The sequence below is a fragment of the Saccopteryx bilineata genome, chromosome 3, assembly GCF_036850765.1.
Source record: "Saccopteryx bilineata isolate mSacBil1 chromosome 3, mSacBil1_pri_phased_curated, whole genome shotgun sequence".
NCBI lineage: Eukaryota > Metazoa > Chordata > Mammalia > Chiroptera > Emballonuridae > Saccopteryx > Saccopteryx bilineata.
Window position 1 is genome coordinate 170,300,212 of NC_089492.1, and position 16,586 is coordinate 170,316,797.

Genomic DNA, 16,586 nt, shown 5'->3' on the forward strand with positions numbered 1-16,586 from the left:
CCACCAACTGTGGACGAGCAAAAGCTTTATTTAGAGCATATCCTGGGCAAGGTTCACTGGTCTGCAAGACAGGGGTCAAGGAAGTAACACAGCTTCCCTTGCCCCGGGGGTAATTTATAGCATCGGTAGGGTGGTGGAGGGTTGATATGTCATGGTGAAACTTTATTGGCTGACGGATTTTTTCAAAATGCTCCTGGGCTGTTTCTTTTGACAGTCATGTGTGTGGGTGGTTACAGCCAAAGTTCCAGGACCTGGTTCCTCATGTGACCTTCCCCTATTGCCAACTGACCTCACATTCTGATCTTTTATGTTAGATAGGGGCACTGCTATTCATCTGGCTACTTCCTATTGGTTAGGGGCATCATGGGGAAGGGAAGTCAGAAGAAGGTGGCTCTGAGGGGATTTGTGTATATAAGTGTAGGAGCATCTGGTTGACTGTAACTCAAGAAACCTCATGGATGCATCCCTGTAACAATCTAAGAAAAAGAGGAGCAAACGTGAGTAATACGCTGATAATTAGAAGAGGACCTAGGAAAGGGGCAACCCAGGTAAGGATGGGTGAATGCCATCAGGAGTTAAGTGGGTTGTAGAAGGAGAGATCCTTGTGCAGTTTCTCTTGCAGATGATTGAGCACATTGATGTTTTATTCCATCAGGCCAGTCTCAATGATATAGTAAAAGCATTTCTCCCTGCTTTAATTCACTCTGGTGGCAGGTTCCCAGTGGAAGGGAGAGGAGTAACAGGATGATCAGCAGGGCCCAACTTTTTGGTGAGCTGAACACAGGTGGGGCCCAGTGGTTCTGACTGCAAGCAGTCCTGCATGGAGGCAAGCTTGAGGTGAGAGACATGGTACCAAGATGTTTGCCCTAGGAGCTTGGCTGCAGTAGGTGTAGTCAATATTACTGTATGGGGTCCCATCCACCCAGGCTGTAGGGAGCTGGGCTTGAGCTCCCTCAGAAGAACCCTGTCTCCTGGCTGGAGGGGGACCACTGGGTGTGCTTCCTCTGGACCCCCTATGGGAGGAAGGGTTCAGTCCACATGTTCCCTCAGAAGATGGCGGAGTAAAGACAGAAGGGAAGGTATGTGGCAAGAGGAGGAAGGTTAATAAGTAAGTTATGGTCAATTAGGAATGGTCTACCATAAACCAGCTCAAAGGTGCTGAGTCCAATGGGGTTTTGTGGGGTTTCTCTGATTCTGGTGAGTGCCAGGGGGAGCAAATTTGGCCAGAAGAGTCTGGTCTCAATGGAAAGCTTGGTTAGCTGACCCTTCAGGATGCCCTTTCCACTTTACCTGGCAATGGAGGGTGATAGGGTATGTGGAGTCTCCAGTTGATGTTGAGAGATGTGGCAACCTGCTGGACCATTTGGGCACTGAAGGCCAGGCTGTTGTCTGACTGGATGGTAGTCAGCAGTCCAAACTGCAGGATGATATTTTCAACGAGAATGGAGGCAACGATGTCTGCCATTTCTTGAGAGGTGAGAAAGGCTTTTATCCACCCTGCAAAGGTATCAACAAAAGTTGAGAGATAATGGAATTTTTTATGAAGGGGCATATAAAAGTCATTATGAAGTCAATTTGCCAATCCTGGCCTGGCATGTGCCCCCTCAGTTGATGAGTGGGGAAGCAGGGGTGGAGTCCCCTGTTTTGGTACCCTGGACAGTGGATAAAATTTACTATTTCAGGGTAGCAGGCTCCTGCATTGTTGGGGTAAGGGTTTGAGCCTCACCTTTGTTAGTTCTTTAGCCTTCTCCTGATGGCCCCTCTTTGACTGTGCCTGTCTTAGGTTGTTCCTGCCTTCAGGAATCTTACCTGTTTTGACTAACCAGCCATCTTAGGGACCAAACAGAGTTATATGAGGGAAGAGTAATGTCCCTTCTGAAATGCTTAGTTTTATTTATTTATTTTAGCAGCTGATGATGCTACCTTTTTAGTAACTTATAATACATTTTCAACATGGAAAATACTTTTTACACAACAAGGGATCCTTGGTACAAAAAGGAAGTCTTTGGATTTGGTAGCCTATACAATTCTATATGCCTTATTATTAGTACAATTTTAGTACAATTTATAATAAGAGGATTGTAAACTACTATCCATAATGAACCACTGATTTACTGAGAAAAATAAGGAATGGTAAAAATGTACTCACTATTTCATAACTACCCAGCTGGTAAAAAGATGCTAACCTTTTTCTTGGCCCAAAGTACTTTACACTATTAAGTCAATATAAGGGAATTGGTCAGAGTGCCTGAATACTCAGGTGCCAGAGGGGGAGCAGGCACTGGGAGCTGTGAGAGAAACCAGCCCCTTTTATTTATTTATTTATTTATTTATTTATTTATTTATTTATTTATCTCTGCTGGTTTTCGTGCAGCCATTAGCAAAACAATGGCCCCTCCCAAGCAGGAACACAATTCAATCTGCTATCAGCAACCAAGTGCACTTCTCCAAACAGCTGCCTAGTGCCATTTCCCACAACAAAAGCAGCAACCAAAACAAAACAAAACAAAACAAATTTCACAAATTCATCTTCCCAACAGTGGGCTACTCTAGCCCACATGATGTTTTCAATTTTTCCAGGGACAGAGCAACCATGCAACTTCCTGAGAACCCTCTCTTACAATTTTTCACCATTATGGCTAAAGCAGTGGGTCTCCCCCATGAACCCCATGCCTCCCATGTCAGACAACAATCATGCTACACGAAGAAACTGGGGAAGGGTAGGGGAAACTTTGAGGGGAGCAAACACCCACCTTGGCCCTGTCAGTCTTTAAGGTTCAGAACCTTAGAATTTCCCTTGGCTTTTGCCCTCTGGTTTTAAGCCAGAAATTTCCAATTTTTGCATGCAAGAACTTAATTCAGGCCTTAGAAACAGACACATTTAGACATTAAACAAAGACTTCACATATAATCACACAAATCAAAAAATTTAAATGAGCACACTTTACTTATTCTAATTAAAATTACACCAGAGATTTTCCTGACTAACAAAGAGAACTTATAAAACAGACAATTTACTATTTTATATTTACACTTGACTTTTAGGCACACAGTTCAACAGACAAAGGAAGTGATTCCCCATCAGGGCCTCTCAGGTGCTCATCTAGCCATGTCCCTTTGGAACTAAGGCTCAGGCACCAGAGATCCTCACTCACACACCAATCACTCAGGGATTTTAGACAGAAACATTAAAAGCAAAGAATGAGATCTTGACAAACACAAAGGTGTCTCTGGAAGTCTGAGACAGGACTGATTAACTCAGTCCCCACTCAGGTCTCTTCCTGAGAGTACAAACAAATGTCCTCACTCAATAGTTCCAAATTGACTAGTCCCAAACAGAATTCAGCAAAGCAAAACATTTGTCTCACTTACCTCTGGAGTCAGAATTTACCCTCCTTGATTTCTGTCAAATTGTCAAATTTGGGCACCAAACGTGTCTGCCAAAGAGCTGTCCAAATGCCACAGGAAAATGGGAGCCCTGGACCATCTCAGGTGGCACCTCTCCTCAAGATTCTAGAGGGTCAGCCAACCCTCCAGAGAGACCAGCTGATCGGGTTTCTCTACCCAGTGACACAGAACACCAGCATTTTGGGTGAGCCCCCAAATGTTGTAAAGTAGCATTCTGCAGGTTTACATAGAGACATCAAGGCAATATACAGAAGAAGTTTTAAAAAGAGATTTGGACAGGACGTGGAGTAATGGCAATGTGCAAGGGGAAGGAAAAGGAAAAGAAGAGAGTTCCTCAGGGGGTCAGTGAAGGAGAAAAGATCAGGAGCGGAGAGTTTATTTGAGGTTTCTCTGGCTAAAAGGTCCTGTGCTGTAGAGCAGATGGCACAGAGATTAGGATGGGAGCACAAATACTAGAAGCCCTGAATGTAAGGGATCTCTGACCATTTCCCAGTTCTCTGGCAATAGTTCTGTAAATTGGTGAGGGTGTTAAAATCAAAAGTCCCTTCAGAAGGCCACCTGGTTGATTGTCTAATGCAGTGGTAGTCAACCTGGTCCCTACTACCCACTAGTGGGTGTTCCAGCTTTCATGATGGGCAGTAGCGGAGCAACCAAAGTATAAATAAAAAGATAGATTTAACTATAGTAAGTTGTTTTATAAAGATTTATTCTGCCAAACTTAGCAAAAATCCAACATAAAGAACTTGGTAAGTAATTATTATTATATGCTTTAACTTGCTGTAATTCTGTTTTATAAATTTTATAAAGTTACTTCCGTACTTTATAAATCACCATTACTGTGGAACCAGTGGGTGGTTAGAAAATTTTACTACTAACAGAGATACAGAAGTGGGCAGTAGGTATAAAAAGGTTGACTACCCCTGGTCTAATGGGTACTATGGCCCATCCACAGTGGAGAAGAATATCAGTTTCTTCTTCTTTAGGGAGGGATCAATGTTTGAGAGATTCCAGATAAGGCACCCCAGGGGTGTTTTTGAGCCAGGTTTAGAGTCCTGTGCCCCCATGGCTACCTTCAGCCTTGAGGTGATCAGAGATGAGAATTGTCATCCCACAACTCAATCTCTGACCACCAGATAGTCAGGCAGAGTGAGAGTGTCTGGGAGATCCCCACGGGCACACACACACTCGGAATGGGTAGGAGGTCTGTGACACAGCTGTGATTAGGGAGAGGGAGTCTCGAAGACAGAAAGAACTGAGGGGAGGCCAGAGGCAGGGGACCTACTGCACCATGTGCTGAAGTGGGTGGAAGGTTGGAAGGTCCCTAGTCTTCCTTGGAAGAGAAGGGGAGAGGAGCGGTACTTGTGGACTCAAGCTCCTCTGGGGTTTTGGCACCAAATGTAAGGTATTTTCCGCCAAGGAAGAAAGGAAGACATAGCCGCCAAGTGTGGACAAGCAAAAGCTTTATTTAGAGTGCATCCTGGGTGAGGTTCACTAGTCCGCAAGAAGGGGCCAGGGAAGTTGTGCAGCTTCCCTCACCTGGGGGTAATTAATAGTGTTGGTAGGGTGGTGGTGGGTTGATATGTTGTGGTGAAATTTCATTGACTGACAGATTTTTACAAAATGCTCCTGGGCTGTTTCTTTTGGCAGTCATGTGTGTGGGTGGTTTCGGCCAAAGTCCTCGGACCTGGTTCCTCATGTGACCTTTCCCCATTGCCAACCTACCTCACAGTTACTCTATTATACCCTTTCATTAAGGAAATACTGCTCTTTTTGTTAACACATCATTATTATATTTATTATTAACACATCATTATATTATTTTTAGATAAATACACCCAAATAAAATGGATAGAATTCTAAAAAAGAAGCATGATATTGAAGAATACAATTCTCGAAGTGAGCAAAATTAAGTATAAATAAAATCGGACTTGAATGCTGACAGGTAGAATTTAATTTATAGCATTTTCCATCACTTAACACTGAAAAATAAAATTGGATTAGAAATCCATTTATGGAAGCTTCAAGTGATTTTGGTTTAACATTAACAGAAGAAGAACTAGCAGCTATATTCACTGATTGTGGATTGATGATTAAACATAAGGAATTGTCTCTTGAAGCCTTTTGGGTTTCTATTAAAGAAGAATATGTGGCAATATCTAAAAAAGCTTTGACCATTTTACTACAATTTTCAACATCCTATTTATGTGAATTAGGATTTTCTACCCTTAACACAATTAAGAGTAAAAAGAGAGGAATTCTTCAATGTATTGATGAGAAAATGAGAGTTTGCCTTTCAAAAATATGCCCAAACATTGAAGAAATTGCTAAGACACGTCAGGCTCATGTTTTCTATAAACACAAAAATGAAAAACTTTACACATTTGTGCCAGGACCTGTCAAATTTATTAAATCTTACTAAGAATGTATCTATATATATAAAAAGATAACTTTGTTGTCACTTTTTAACACCTCTTTTCTACAAATTCTTAAAAGCATAACTCAAAAAATGTAACATAAAAATGTTTTTTTAATGTCAGAGTAAATTTAATTTTGTCATATTTATTTCATTTAATTAGCATAAAAGCATTCTTGGACTTTATATTTTTTCTTTAATATTTGACTTAATTATTATAATATATTTCTCAGAAATTTGTATATAGTGCACCTACAATTATTTGTAGGATTTTGAATGTGCCTGGACTTCAAAAAGTTTGAGAACCACTGGATTGAGAGGTCAATCAGATTCGTTGCTGACTTGATTAAGTAGTGAATAGATTAGCAGTTAAAAGATTGATTGCATTTGGTTGCTGAGTAGATTAAGGACTGATTAAATTGGGTATATTAGATTAGGTAGATAGATAGATCCCTACAAATAATCAGATGCAATCTTATTTTGTGATTTAACCGATAAGATGCAACTCTTTTATATAACCTATATATTTATGGTTCATGACAGAGTATTCACACTAAATGGCTATTTTGTTGGCTGTTCTCATTTTTATTTCTTTCTTTTTCTTTTTTTTTATCTGACAGTCTAAGGAAAAAGAGGTCATTACCCTTGACTAAATAGTCAGGTATTGCATGTTTTAAAAATTCTTGAGACAAACCAGTTGAAAATTGCTGATTAAATCAAGTAGTTGATTATATTAGTAACTTTACTTTTTAAAAATCACTGAGGTTAATAATTTTGCTTGAGTAGACCAGGTAAATCAGAACCATGCTTCTATTGACAATAATTAGAAAATTTGACTAAGATGTAAAAAATATTTTTTAAATGGTCACTGGAGGATGAATAGAGAGATAAAATGAAAGCAGGGCAATATCTTAGATGAGACAGAAATTAAGTGAAATCCAACTTTGGGGCTATTTTTAGTTCTAGAATATTTGTTATTTGGAACAGTGTTTTCAAATGCTCATGCTGGTTAACAAGAGTTAACTACCCTGATGTTATATGAAGATTAGAGACTCAGTGATTTAGACTTTATACTCTTCATACAACATCAGGTTTGTAGATTAGTTATAGAAAATATGAATAGTCTTCTGGCTATTAAAATATTGAGTCTTTAATTAAAAAATAGTCCTACAATTTTAGGTACCCATGACTTTAAAGGTGAATTTTATCAAAGATTAACAGAAAATATTCCAGAAAAAGAAATTAGAGTAACACTGTCCACCTCATTTTATGAAACCAAAATAACTTTAATACTAAAACCTAATTAGGGCATTATAAGAAAGGGAAAAATTTACTGGAAAGTCTTTCAATATGGATGGAAATGTCCTGAAAAACACAGAATACACGTTTACAACAAATCTGAGAAAAAAATGATATATCAAATAATATAAAATTCATAATATATTAGGTTGTTTTATTCTAAGAATGCATGTTTCATTTAATATTATTAACTCGGGTAACAAAACTCACCACATAAATGAAATAAGAGAGAAATATATAGTCTGTTAAATAGATGCAGAAAACTTTATGATTAAAATCAGTATCTATTTATGATTAATCTTTCCAGTGTATAAATAAAAGGGAAACCTCTTCTTTTTTAAACTTAGCATTAGCAACACCATTTTAAATTTATTTATTTATTTATTCATTTTAGAGAGGAGAGGGAGAGACAGAGAGAGAGGAGAGAAGGAGCTGGAAGCATCAACTCCCATATGTGCCTTGACTGGGCAAGCCCAGGGTTTCAAACCGGCAACCTCAGCATTTCCAGGTCGATGCTTTATCCACTGTGCCACCACAGGTCAGGCTAAAAGGGAAACCTCTTAATCTAATGAAGTATGCCTAAAAAGACCTATAGCAAACATCAGAATGACAAACTAACATTTTTTTTTGTATTTTTCTGAAGCTGGAAACGGGGAGAGACAATCAGACAGACTCCCGCATGCGCCCGACTGGGATCCACCCGGCACGCCCTCCAGGGGTGACGCTCTGCCGCGACCAGAGCCACTCTAGCGCCTGAGGCAGAGGCCAAGGAGCCATCCCCAGCGCCCGGGCCATCTTTGCTCCAATGGAGTCTTGGCTGCGGGAGGGGAAGAGAGAGACAGAGAGGAAGAAGGGGAGGTGGAGAAGCAAATGGGCGCTTCTCCTGTGTGCCCTGGCCAGAAATCGAACCCGGGTCCCCCGCATGCCAGGCCGACGCTCTACCGCTGAGCCAACCGGCCAAGGCACAAACTAACATTTTACTGAAAGTCATGGCTAGTGCAATAACTCAAGAACATAAAATAAAAGTTGTAAGGATTTGAAAAGAATAGTCCTATTTGTGAATGATATGATTGTGAATAGAAAATATTCAATGATGTACAGGTAAATTACTTGAGTTAATAATTAGCAAGTTTTTTTATATACAAGAACAATAAAAATTAATTGCATTTTTATATTCCAAGAGGGTCAAATAGTACATAGAATTTTACAAACACTGTTGTCCAATGTGGGTGGGTAGTGATAGGGGTTCTAGATCTCTTCACAAATTACTTTGGGTTGCAGGGTTTTTCCATAATAGAATTCTACTTCTCTAGAGCTTGTCTTCCTCTGCTTGTAGATGAAAAAAGAGAGACAAAGATTATGGGTAGGAGGTCTTTATAGGCCAACCCTGGAATGGATCACACTACATTGCATGGAAGACAGTAATATCTCATCATAAAGAGAGGCTGGTAAATTTTACCCAGTTGTTTGGTCAGGATGGAAAGGAATTGAATTTTAATCTACACATGATAGTTTTTACTGTAACTTCTGTTTACAATTTCGTTATTAGATAGATTGCCTGTGGATATTAGGGATAAAAAAATATACACTGTTCCTATAGGGTTCAAAGATATAGAAACCTCACCCTAGATTGACTGATCTTTGCTCAATTCTTCCATACACTGGTCCAATTCTAACAGTTTTCATGAGGACATGACTGATTATGTGGGCTAAATTGTTTACTTAAGAACTGAAAGCCACTCTTTGTGATAGTTACTGTGTAAAGATTTTGTTGGACATTAATTCCACAGCAGCAGAAACATTGAAGAATGTGTTGCAGTGTGTGTTCTTTTGTTTTTTAAATGAATTGTGACCATATTTGCAGAATGAAGCCATATGCTCTCTGTTCTTGCCTCTACCACTGAATGAATTAGCTGGTGAGAGTGTTTCCTGAGCTAATGAGGCAAACATTTTCTTGGATTCAGCTGGAGAAAAAATTCCTTATTATTATCTCTTCCAGGATGGGGAAAGCAGTGAGAATAGCATTACCAAAAGTGGCTAAAGCAACCATTTTATGGAGATTAATTTTTCAAGAATTACTAGTAGAACAGTAAGAAGAGTGCGAATATAAAGTAGTCACTTCATGATATTAACTAGAAAAATTCATAAACAGTTTAAAACGTCTTATTACAATGAGAGTGAGGTTAGATATAGCACAGTGAAAGAGAGTCCAAATAAAGCTTTGGAAACAGGAGATTATTTGTTTAATAAGATACTAGAGATTTTAGAACCATTATTTACTCTCTGGGTATAGTTTTTCTCATATTTGAAATAAAGGTGTTGGAATAGAAAAATCTATGTGATCCTTTCTAGTTTTATCATAGCATGATTCCATGTCAATACTCAAGTTAATAAAGTGATTGGAAGAACAAAAATACATGGGATGTCAGTATTACCTATGAACAAACTGGTTTATTAAGGCTATATGAATAGAGGATGGTAACTTACCATACCAGCAAACCCTCTATTTGAAAATTAAATAGAATGTGGCAGTTTTGAGAGGTCAGGGTTCAGGGCCACAAAGTATTTAGACAATACAATATAGAGAGGGGATAATCTTTTAAGTGAAGAGGGAACTATGGAGAAGGAGCCCAAAAATCTGTGTATAACTACTCCTTAAGTAAGTTCTGAACCAACTTTTCAGCAGCACATGTGCAAGGAGAGTCTCAAAGACACCCACCAGGAAACAGCAGCTGGAACTCAAATGAACTGATTAGAGATTTCACAATAATTAGGTACAGGAAAGTTGTAGATTCAAGTTTATCTTTCCCAAGATATACACCTCAGTAAATTCCCTGGACTTAATACTGAGCCCACAGAGGTTCTAGGAGTAATAGCCACACTCCAAAAGTAAAGCATATGTTTTAGGAATGAGTGGTACATCCCAACAGTAAATGAAAACTGAAGTATCCCAGCCCTAATAAAACCTAAGAGAAAGGGTTGGCAGGATCAGGTGATCTGCTGGTATGCTACTTACCTGTAAAACAAAATGAAACAACAACTAGCCCTGGCCGGTTGACTCAGCGGTAGAGCGTTGGCCTGGCGTGCGGGGGACCCGGGTTCGATTCCCGGCTAGGGCACATAGGAGAAGCACCTATTTGCTTCTCCACCCCCTCCCCTCCTTCCTCTCTTCCCCTCCTGCAGCCAAGGCTCCATTGGAGCAAAGATGGCCCAGGCGCTGGGGATGGCTACTTGGCCTCTGCCCCAGGCGCTAGAGTGGCTCTGGTCACGGCAGAGCGACGCCCCGGAGGGGCAGAGCATTGCCCCCTGGTGGGCAGAGCGTCACCCCTGGTGGGCGTGCCAGGTGGATCCTGGTCGGGCGCATGCGGGAGTCTGTCTGACTGCCTCTCCCCATTTCCAGCTTCAGAAAAATACAAAAAAAAAAAAAAAAGAAACAACAACTAAAATAACAACAAGCAAATGAATAAACAAAAACCTAACACACAAAAAAAATATTAACCCTTTTTGGAGGAATGTACAACATTGTCCAGGTCCTGCATAATATCCATAATGTCAAACAGCTGATACAAACTTATAGTCATGTTAGAGCAACAGGAAAAAACAAAAACCAAAAATAGGTAAAGAATAGGTAAGAGTTCCTGGCTGGTTAGCTCAGTTGGTTAGAGTGTAGTCCTGAAAAGCTAAGATTGCAGGTTTGATTCTTGGTCAGGGCACATAGGGGAAGTGAGCTATGAATGCATATATAAGTGGAACAAATGGATGCTTCCCTCCCCCCCCCCTCCCTTGCTCTCTTTCTCTCTAAAAATTAAGCAATAAAAACAAAACAAAACAAAAAACAGGTAACAGAGAAGAGTTATGGTGGTAAAATTATTGGAAGTATCAGATATAGTTAAAATAACTGAATAATATGTCTAAGAATATAGGGAAAATACAGAAAAAAATAGATTAAAAATAAAAAAAATTGACAAAGATTTGGAATCCACAGAAACAAAATCAAATGAAAAAAAAAACAACAAAATAGAAACAGAGTCATAGATACAGAAAACAGACTGACAGCTATTAGATGAGAGGGGATTTGGGGGGCTCAGTGGAAAAAGTAAAGGGATTAAGCAAAAAGCCCTCATAGAACAGACAACCATATGGTGATTACCAGAGGTAAAGGGGGTAGGGAGAGGTAGGAGAGGAGATATAGGAGGGAAGATATGGAAGGAGACTTGACTTGGGATGGTGAACACACAATATAATATACAGCTGATGTATTATAGAATTGTACTCATGAAACTTATATAATTTTATTGACCAATGTCATCCCAGTAACTTCATAAAAATAGAGCTGAAAGATGAGTTGAAGAAGGAATCCTTTAGCAAAATGGAAATAGAACTTAAATATTTGAAAAATTCTCAATCAATTCATAATATAAAAAATGATAAAAATGTTCTGAAGAGAACACTAATGGTGATTAATGTGGGTGTGAACCATAAATCTAATTGGCCATTTCATCAGAATACAGAAATAGAGATGGGATTTCACCATCAGAAATCCTGTCAGCTTAACAAAAGGAATGAAATAAAAGGAAGTTGCTTACAGGGGTTATCTTTCAAGAAAAGGGAAAAATGTGATTCAAAGATCTAGAGCTGCCACTTCTACCACAGGCCCAGGGGTTAAGGCTGCTTCTTCCTTGGCTTCAGAGGGCAGGGCCCTTGGACAGAGCTGTGATGGGGGCCCTCAACAATCTTGAAGGTGACAATGCCACCTCAGTGGCCCTGATAACAAGTGCATCCAATCAAAGAAGACTGGATTCAAACCTTAAGATCTAATGAAATTCTTTTCAGGTTTTAGACTTGCTAGGGACCTGTCACCTTTTTCTTCTTTCCTGTTTCTTCCTTTTGGAGTGAGAATGTTCTATGTCTGTCATACCATTGCATTATGTAAGCAAATAATAGTCTGGTTTCAGAGGTTTACAGCAGGAAATTTCACCTTACCTAGAGTCTAACCCATATCTGATTTAGATAATCTTTAGATAAGACTTTGGACTTTAGACTTTAGTTTGATGCCACGGTGAGTTGACTTTCGAGACTGTTGGGATGCAGTAGATATATTTCAATGTGAGACAGACAGAAGGACATGGATTTTGGGGGACCAGGGGTGAAGTGTTTTGGACTGAATGTGTGTGTTCCCCTACCCCAAATTCATATATTGAAGTCTTATCCTTCTATGTGACTATATTTTATATGGAACCTATGAAGAGATGATACATGTTAAAAGATGTAATAAGAGTGACACTTTAATCCAATTGGGCTGGTGCCTTTATGAGAAAAGGGAAAGACAAGTTCTTTCTGTCTTTCTCATATGAGAACAAAGAGAAGGCAGCCATTAACAAGCCAGGAAGAGAGATCTTACCAGAAAACATTTTGAGCTGCATTTGATCTTGGGCTTCTCAGTCCCAAGAACTATGACAAAATAAAGTTCATTTTTTTAAAAAAGAATTAAATGAATTTTTAGAAGTGAAAAATATATTAGTAATTAAGAATTCACCTGATGGCTATAACAACAGACTAAAAACAGTGGAAAGCCAGTTTAGTGGACCCAACTTAAATGTACTTGTCTGTCTCCATGTCTCCACACCATAATAACCTTATTATGATATAAAAAAATTAAGCCTTACCAGGCAGTGGCAGAGTAGATAAAGCGACGAACTGGGATGTGGAAAACCCAGGTTTGAGACCCTGAAGTCGCCAGCGTGAGCGCGGGCTCATCTGGTTTGAGCAAGGCTCACCAGCTTGAGCCCAAGGTCGCTAGCTCAAGCAAGGGGTCACTCGATCTGCTCTAGCCCCTGGTCAAGGCACATATGAGAAAGCAATCAGTTAACAACTAAGAAACCACAACGAAGAATTGATGTTTCTCATCTCTCTCCCTTCCTGCCTGTCCATATCTGTCCCTCTCTCTGAGTCTTTCTATCTCTGCCACAAAAAAAAAAAAAAAAAAATTAGCTTAAACTGCATAGATATTTTTTGTAGAAATTTACCAAGTAGTTCTAAAATATTTATGGAAATGGAAAAGGCCACAGATAGTCAAGACAATCTTAGAAATCATTTCTACTAGACAGTAAAACTTAATATTACAAGACTACAGTAATTATTGTATAGTATTGGTACAAAGAATTATGCATACATAATACACACTTGATTTATTATAAAATCAACACTTTAGAGGAGTGGGAAGAGGATGATCTCTCTTCAGATGATCCTGGACCAATTTGAAATTCACACGGAAAACAATGAAACTTGGTTCTCACTGACATCACAACAAAAGTTAATGCCATGTGACAGGTATATTTTAAAGTAAAATATAAAATAAGAAAGCATTTAGAAGAAAATGTACGAGATTATTTTTGTCACTTTGGGTTAAACATACTTAAATAAGACAGAATTACTAAAAAGAAAGATACATTAAAGTTAAGAATTCTGTTCCTCATGCCTGACCAGGCAGTGGCGCAGTGGATAGAGCATCAGACTGATTTGTGGAGGACCCAAGTTCAAAACCCCAAAGTCACCAGCTTGAGTGCGGGCTCATCTGGTTTGAGCTCAAAGCTCACCAAGGTCGCTGGCTCGAGCAAGGGGTTACTTGGTCTGCTGAAGGCCCACGGTCAAGGCATATATGAGAAAGCAATCAATGAACTAAGGTGTCACAATGAAAAACCAATGATTGATGCTTCTCATCTCTCTCTGTTCCTGTCTGTCTATCCCTATCTATCCCTTTCTCTGACTCTCTCTCTGTCTCTGTAAAAAAAAAAAAAAAAAAAAATTCTGTTCATCAAAAGACACCTTAAGTGAGTAAAAGGCCAATCATAGACTAGGAGAGGATATTTATGATAGAAACAGGTACAAAGGGCTTATATCTGAATACATAAAAAACTCCTACAAGTCCATAAATAAAAGCCAAAGGGAGAAAATTGTTCAAACTTGAACTAACACTTTTCAAAGAGCCTATCAAAAGGATGGGCAAACATTTGTGCTCAACCAGGTTTTTTTTTTCTGTTTTTTTTAATCAGGGAAATATGAATTAAAGCCATGGCACAGTATTATTGTGGATCCACCAGTATGGTTAAATTTTAAGACTGAAACTTTATAATATTGACAATAATGTGGAGCAATTGGAAGGCTCAGCACTGCATGTGGGGTAACATTACTTTAGATGAGCCTTGGTTTTATATATATGTAATATAAATATGGTCTATGACCCAGAAATTTCACTCCTTGTCTGGCTTAGGATAATGGCAGTGTAGTAATATATAAGCAACAAGGTATAAGATTGGAAAAAAGACCACAAGTTTAAAGGTAATCTCAATCATCATAAACAACATTTGAAACCCACTCACTCAACATTCTGCATATATCTAACCAAAAGAGTAAGCTTCATGGTTCAGTTTGCTCAACCAAAGTGCCTGCTCAGTTGATGAACTGATTATTGCATTATTCCTGAAGTGTCTCCCCGGGTATCAGTTATTTTCCTTTTTGCTTGGTGACTACCTAGTCAAAGGCAATTTTATTGTTTAAAAATACTCTAGCTCATAAATTTGTGTTGATTTTTTTGAACTGATTTATTTGTTATTTGGGATACAGTCAGAGATTAATTGTAGATCATATATGTTAATGTGTGATCATATATTTTAATCCAATTTGATAGATTGTATCCCTCATGGTGATCATTTTGAATACTTAGAAAGGCTGGCTAACCACATTAAAGTCTAGGTCAAATTTTAATGTGGGTAAGCATCTGATCACCTAAGAAAAATAATCTTCAGGATGCATATTAAGCAGACACTGAGGCTGTTAAAAATTCCTATTCAAATTTAATAGGTTTCACCTTGGGGGTAATTAAACAAATAATATAATTGTTTTTGTATATATAGACTTATAAGAGAAAAACTGTACCATAGTTTGTATTATTAGTTCTGTGTCCCCATGTTCTTGACATTTTCTGAGTTTAAGATTCTAAAAAATACATAAAAGCAGCTCAATTGTTGAGGTATATGTCCAATTAATTCATGTTGATGTTAATTTTAATAGTGGGATCTAGGGCTAGATGACAAACTTAACAGTTGGATTGTCCACCATTATAATTGTTTGGTAACGATAAATTAAGGACTTAAAAAAGTTTAGAAAAAGCAAGTCTGTATAGAGAAGGTCAAAAATGATTATCTGCTTTAATAATCTAGTATCAAATTCAGTGGGAGAATGTAGCAATCAGTGACAGAAAAAGAAACAAGTAATAAAATGTGAGTTTAGGTAAAAGTTCATTTTCCTATCATGAATCTTAATCAAAAAGCCTTAGAAGGAAGAAATATACCCCTGATATCATCTGTATGAGCTCTAAATTTTTGGGTTAAATGCTTACTTCTGGAGTCATTTGCTACTGTTGGCCTTTTAGTGAGATGCAGTGTTAGACCTTAAGTCTACTTGAGTTGCTGGTTGTAGGATTCCTGGTAATTTAAACAGGAAAACAGGGTTCCATAGTTGTATACCCTGAAATTCAAGAACAATATTTGTGTTCATAAATATTCAATTGGTTCTTTTCTAAGTGATTTTAAGTCTGCCTTTTGTTGGTGTCCTTTCCAATAAATTCAGTTTCCTAAATGTATATCATGCAGATATATATCTAGTGGTAACTTGTTTGAAAATGTAACTTTTACTTGCCAAGCATATATGTGTGTGTATAATATTAATTTTAACAATGCCTGATGTAATTATAATGCGAGAATTTAGAGTCTGTCAGTGAAAGATCTACCCAGGACTTGTAAGTTTTCTTGCAACATGTTTATGAGAACACATGAAAATTTATAAGAATTTTAAAATGTAGATAGCATATCATTAGGACTAAAGGTAGAATTCAGGCAAAGTAGATTAAATTGATCTGAAAATTTTGATTGTTTTGATTTAAAAATAATATCATTGGTTTATTCTTTCTTTCCAGAGCTTTAAGAATGTTAATTTTGTTTTTGTTCTGTTCAAAACTACTTACTACTTATATATTTCACTTACAAGGTAGATTTCTCTATCAGTAGGTTTTCCCAGGTAATAAAAATATAATTCATAATCATTTTATAGCAGAATATTAGCCAATTATATCAGACTTTTTAAAGCATTACTAAACATATTTAAAAGTTTGTGATTTGGGCAAGTGAATAAAATCCATTTGTAATGTTCACATAGTCTTAAAGGTCAGGGTTCTGATTCTTATCCTATCTTCATAGTTTTTCTAGGGTTATGTTACTACTAAATAAAGATTTGGTAATCAAGTAAACAACCTAACTTTATACTTTAAGGAACTAGAAAAATAAGAAAAAAAATAACCTAAATAGAAGAAAGTAACAAAGATCAGAGTGGAAATAAATGAAATACAGATTTAAAAACAATACAAAAGATCAGTGAAATTAAGAACTGTTTCCTTAAAAATATATATAAA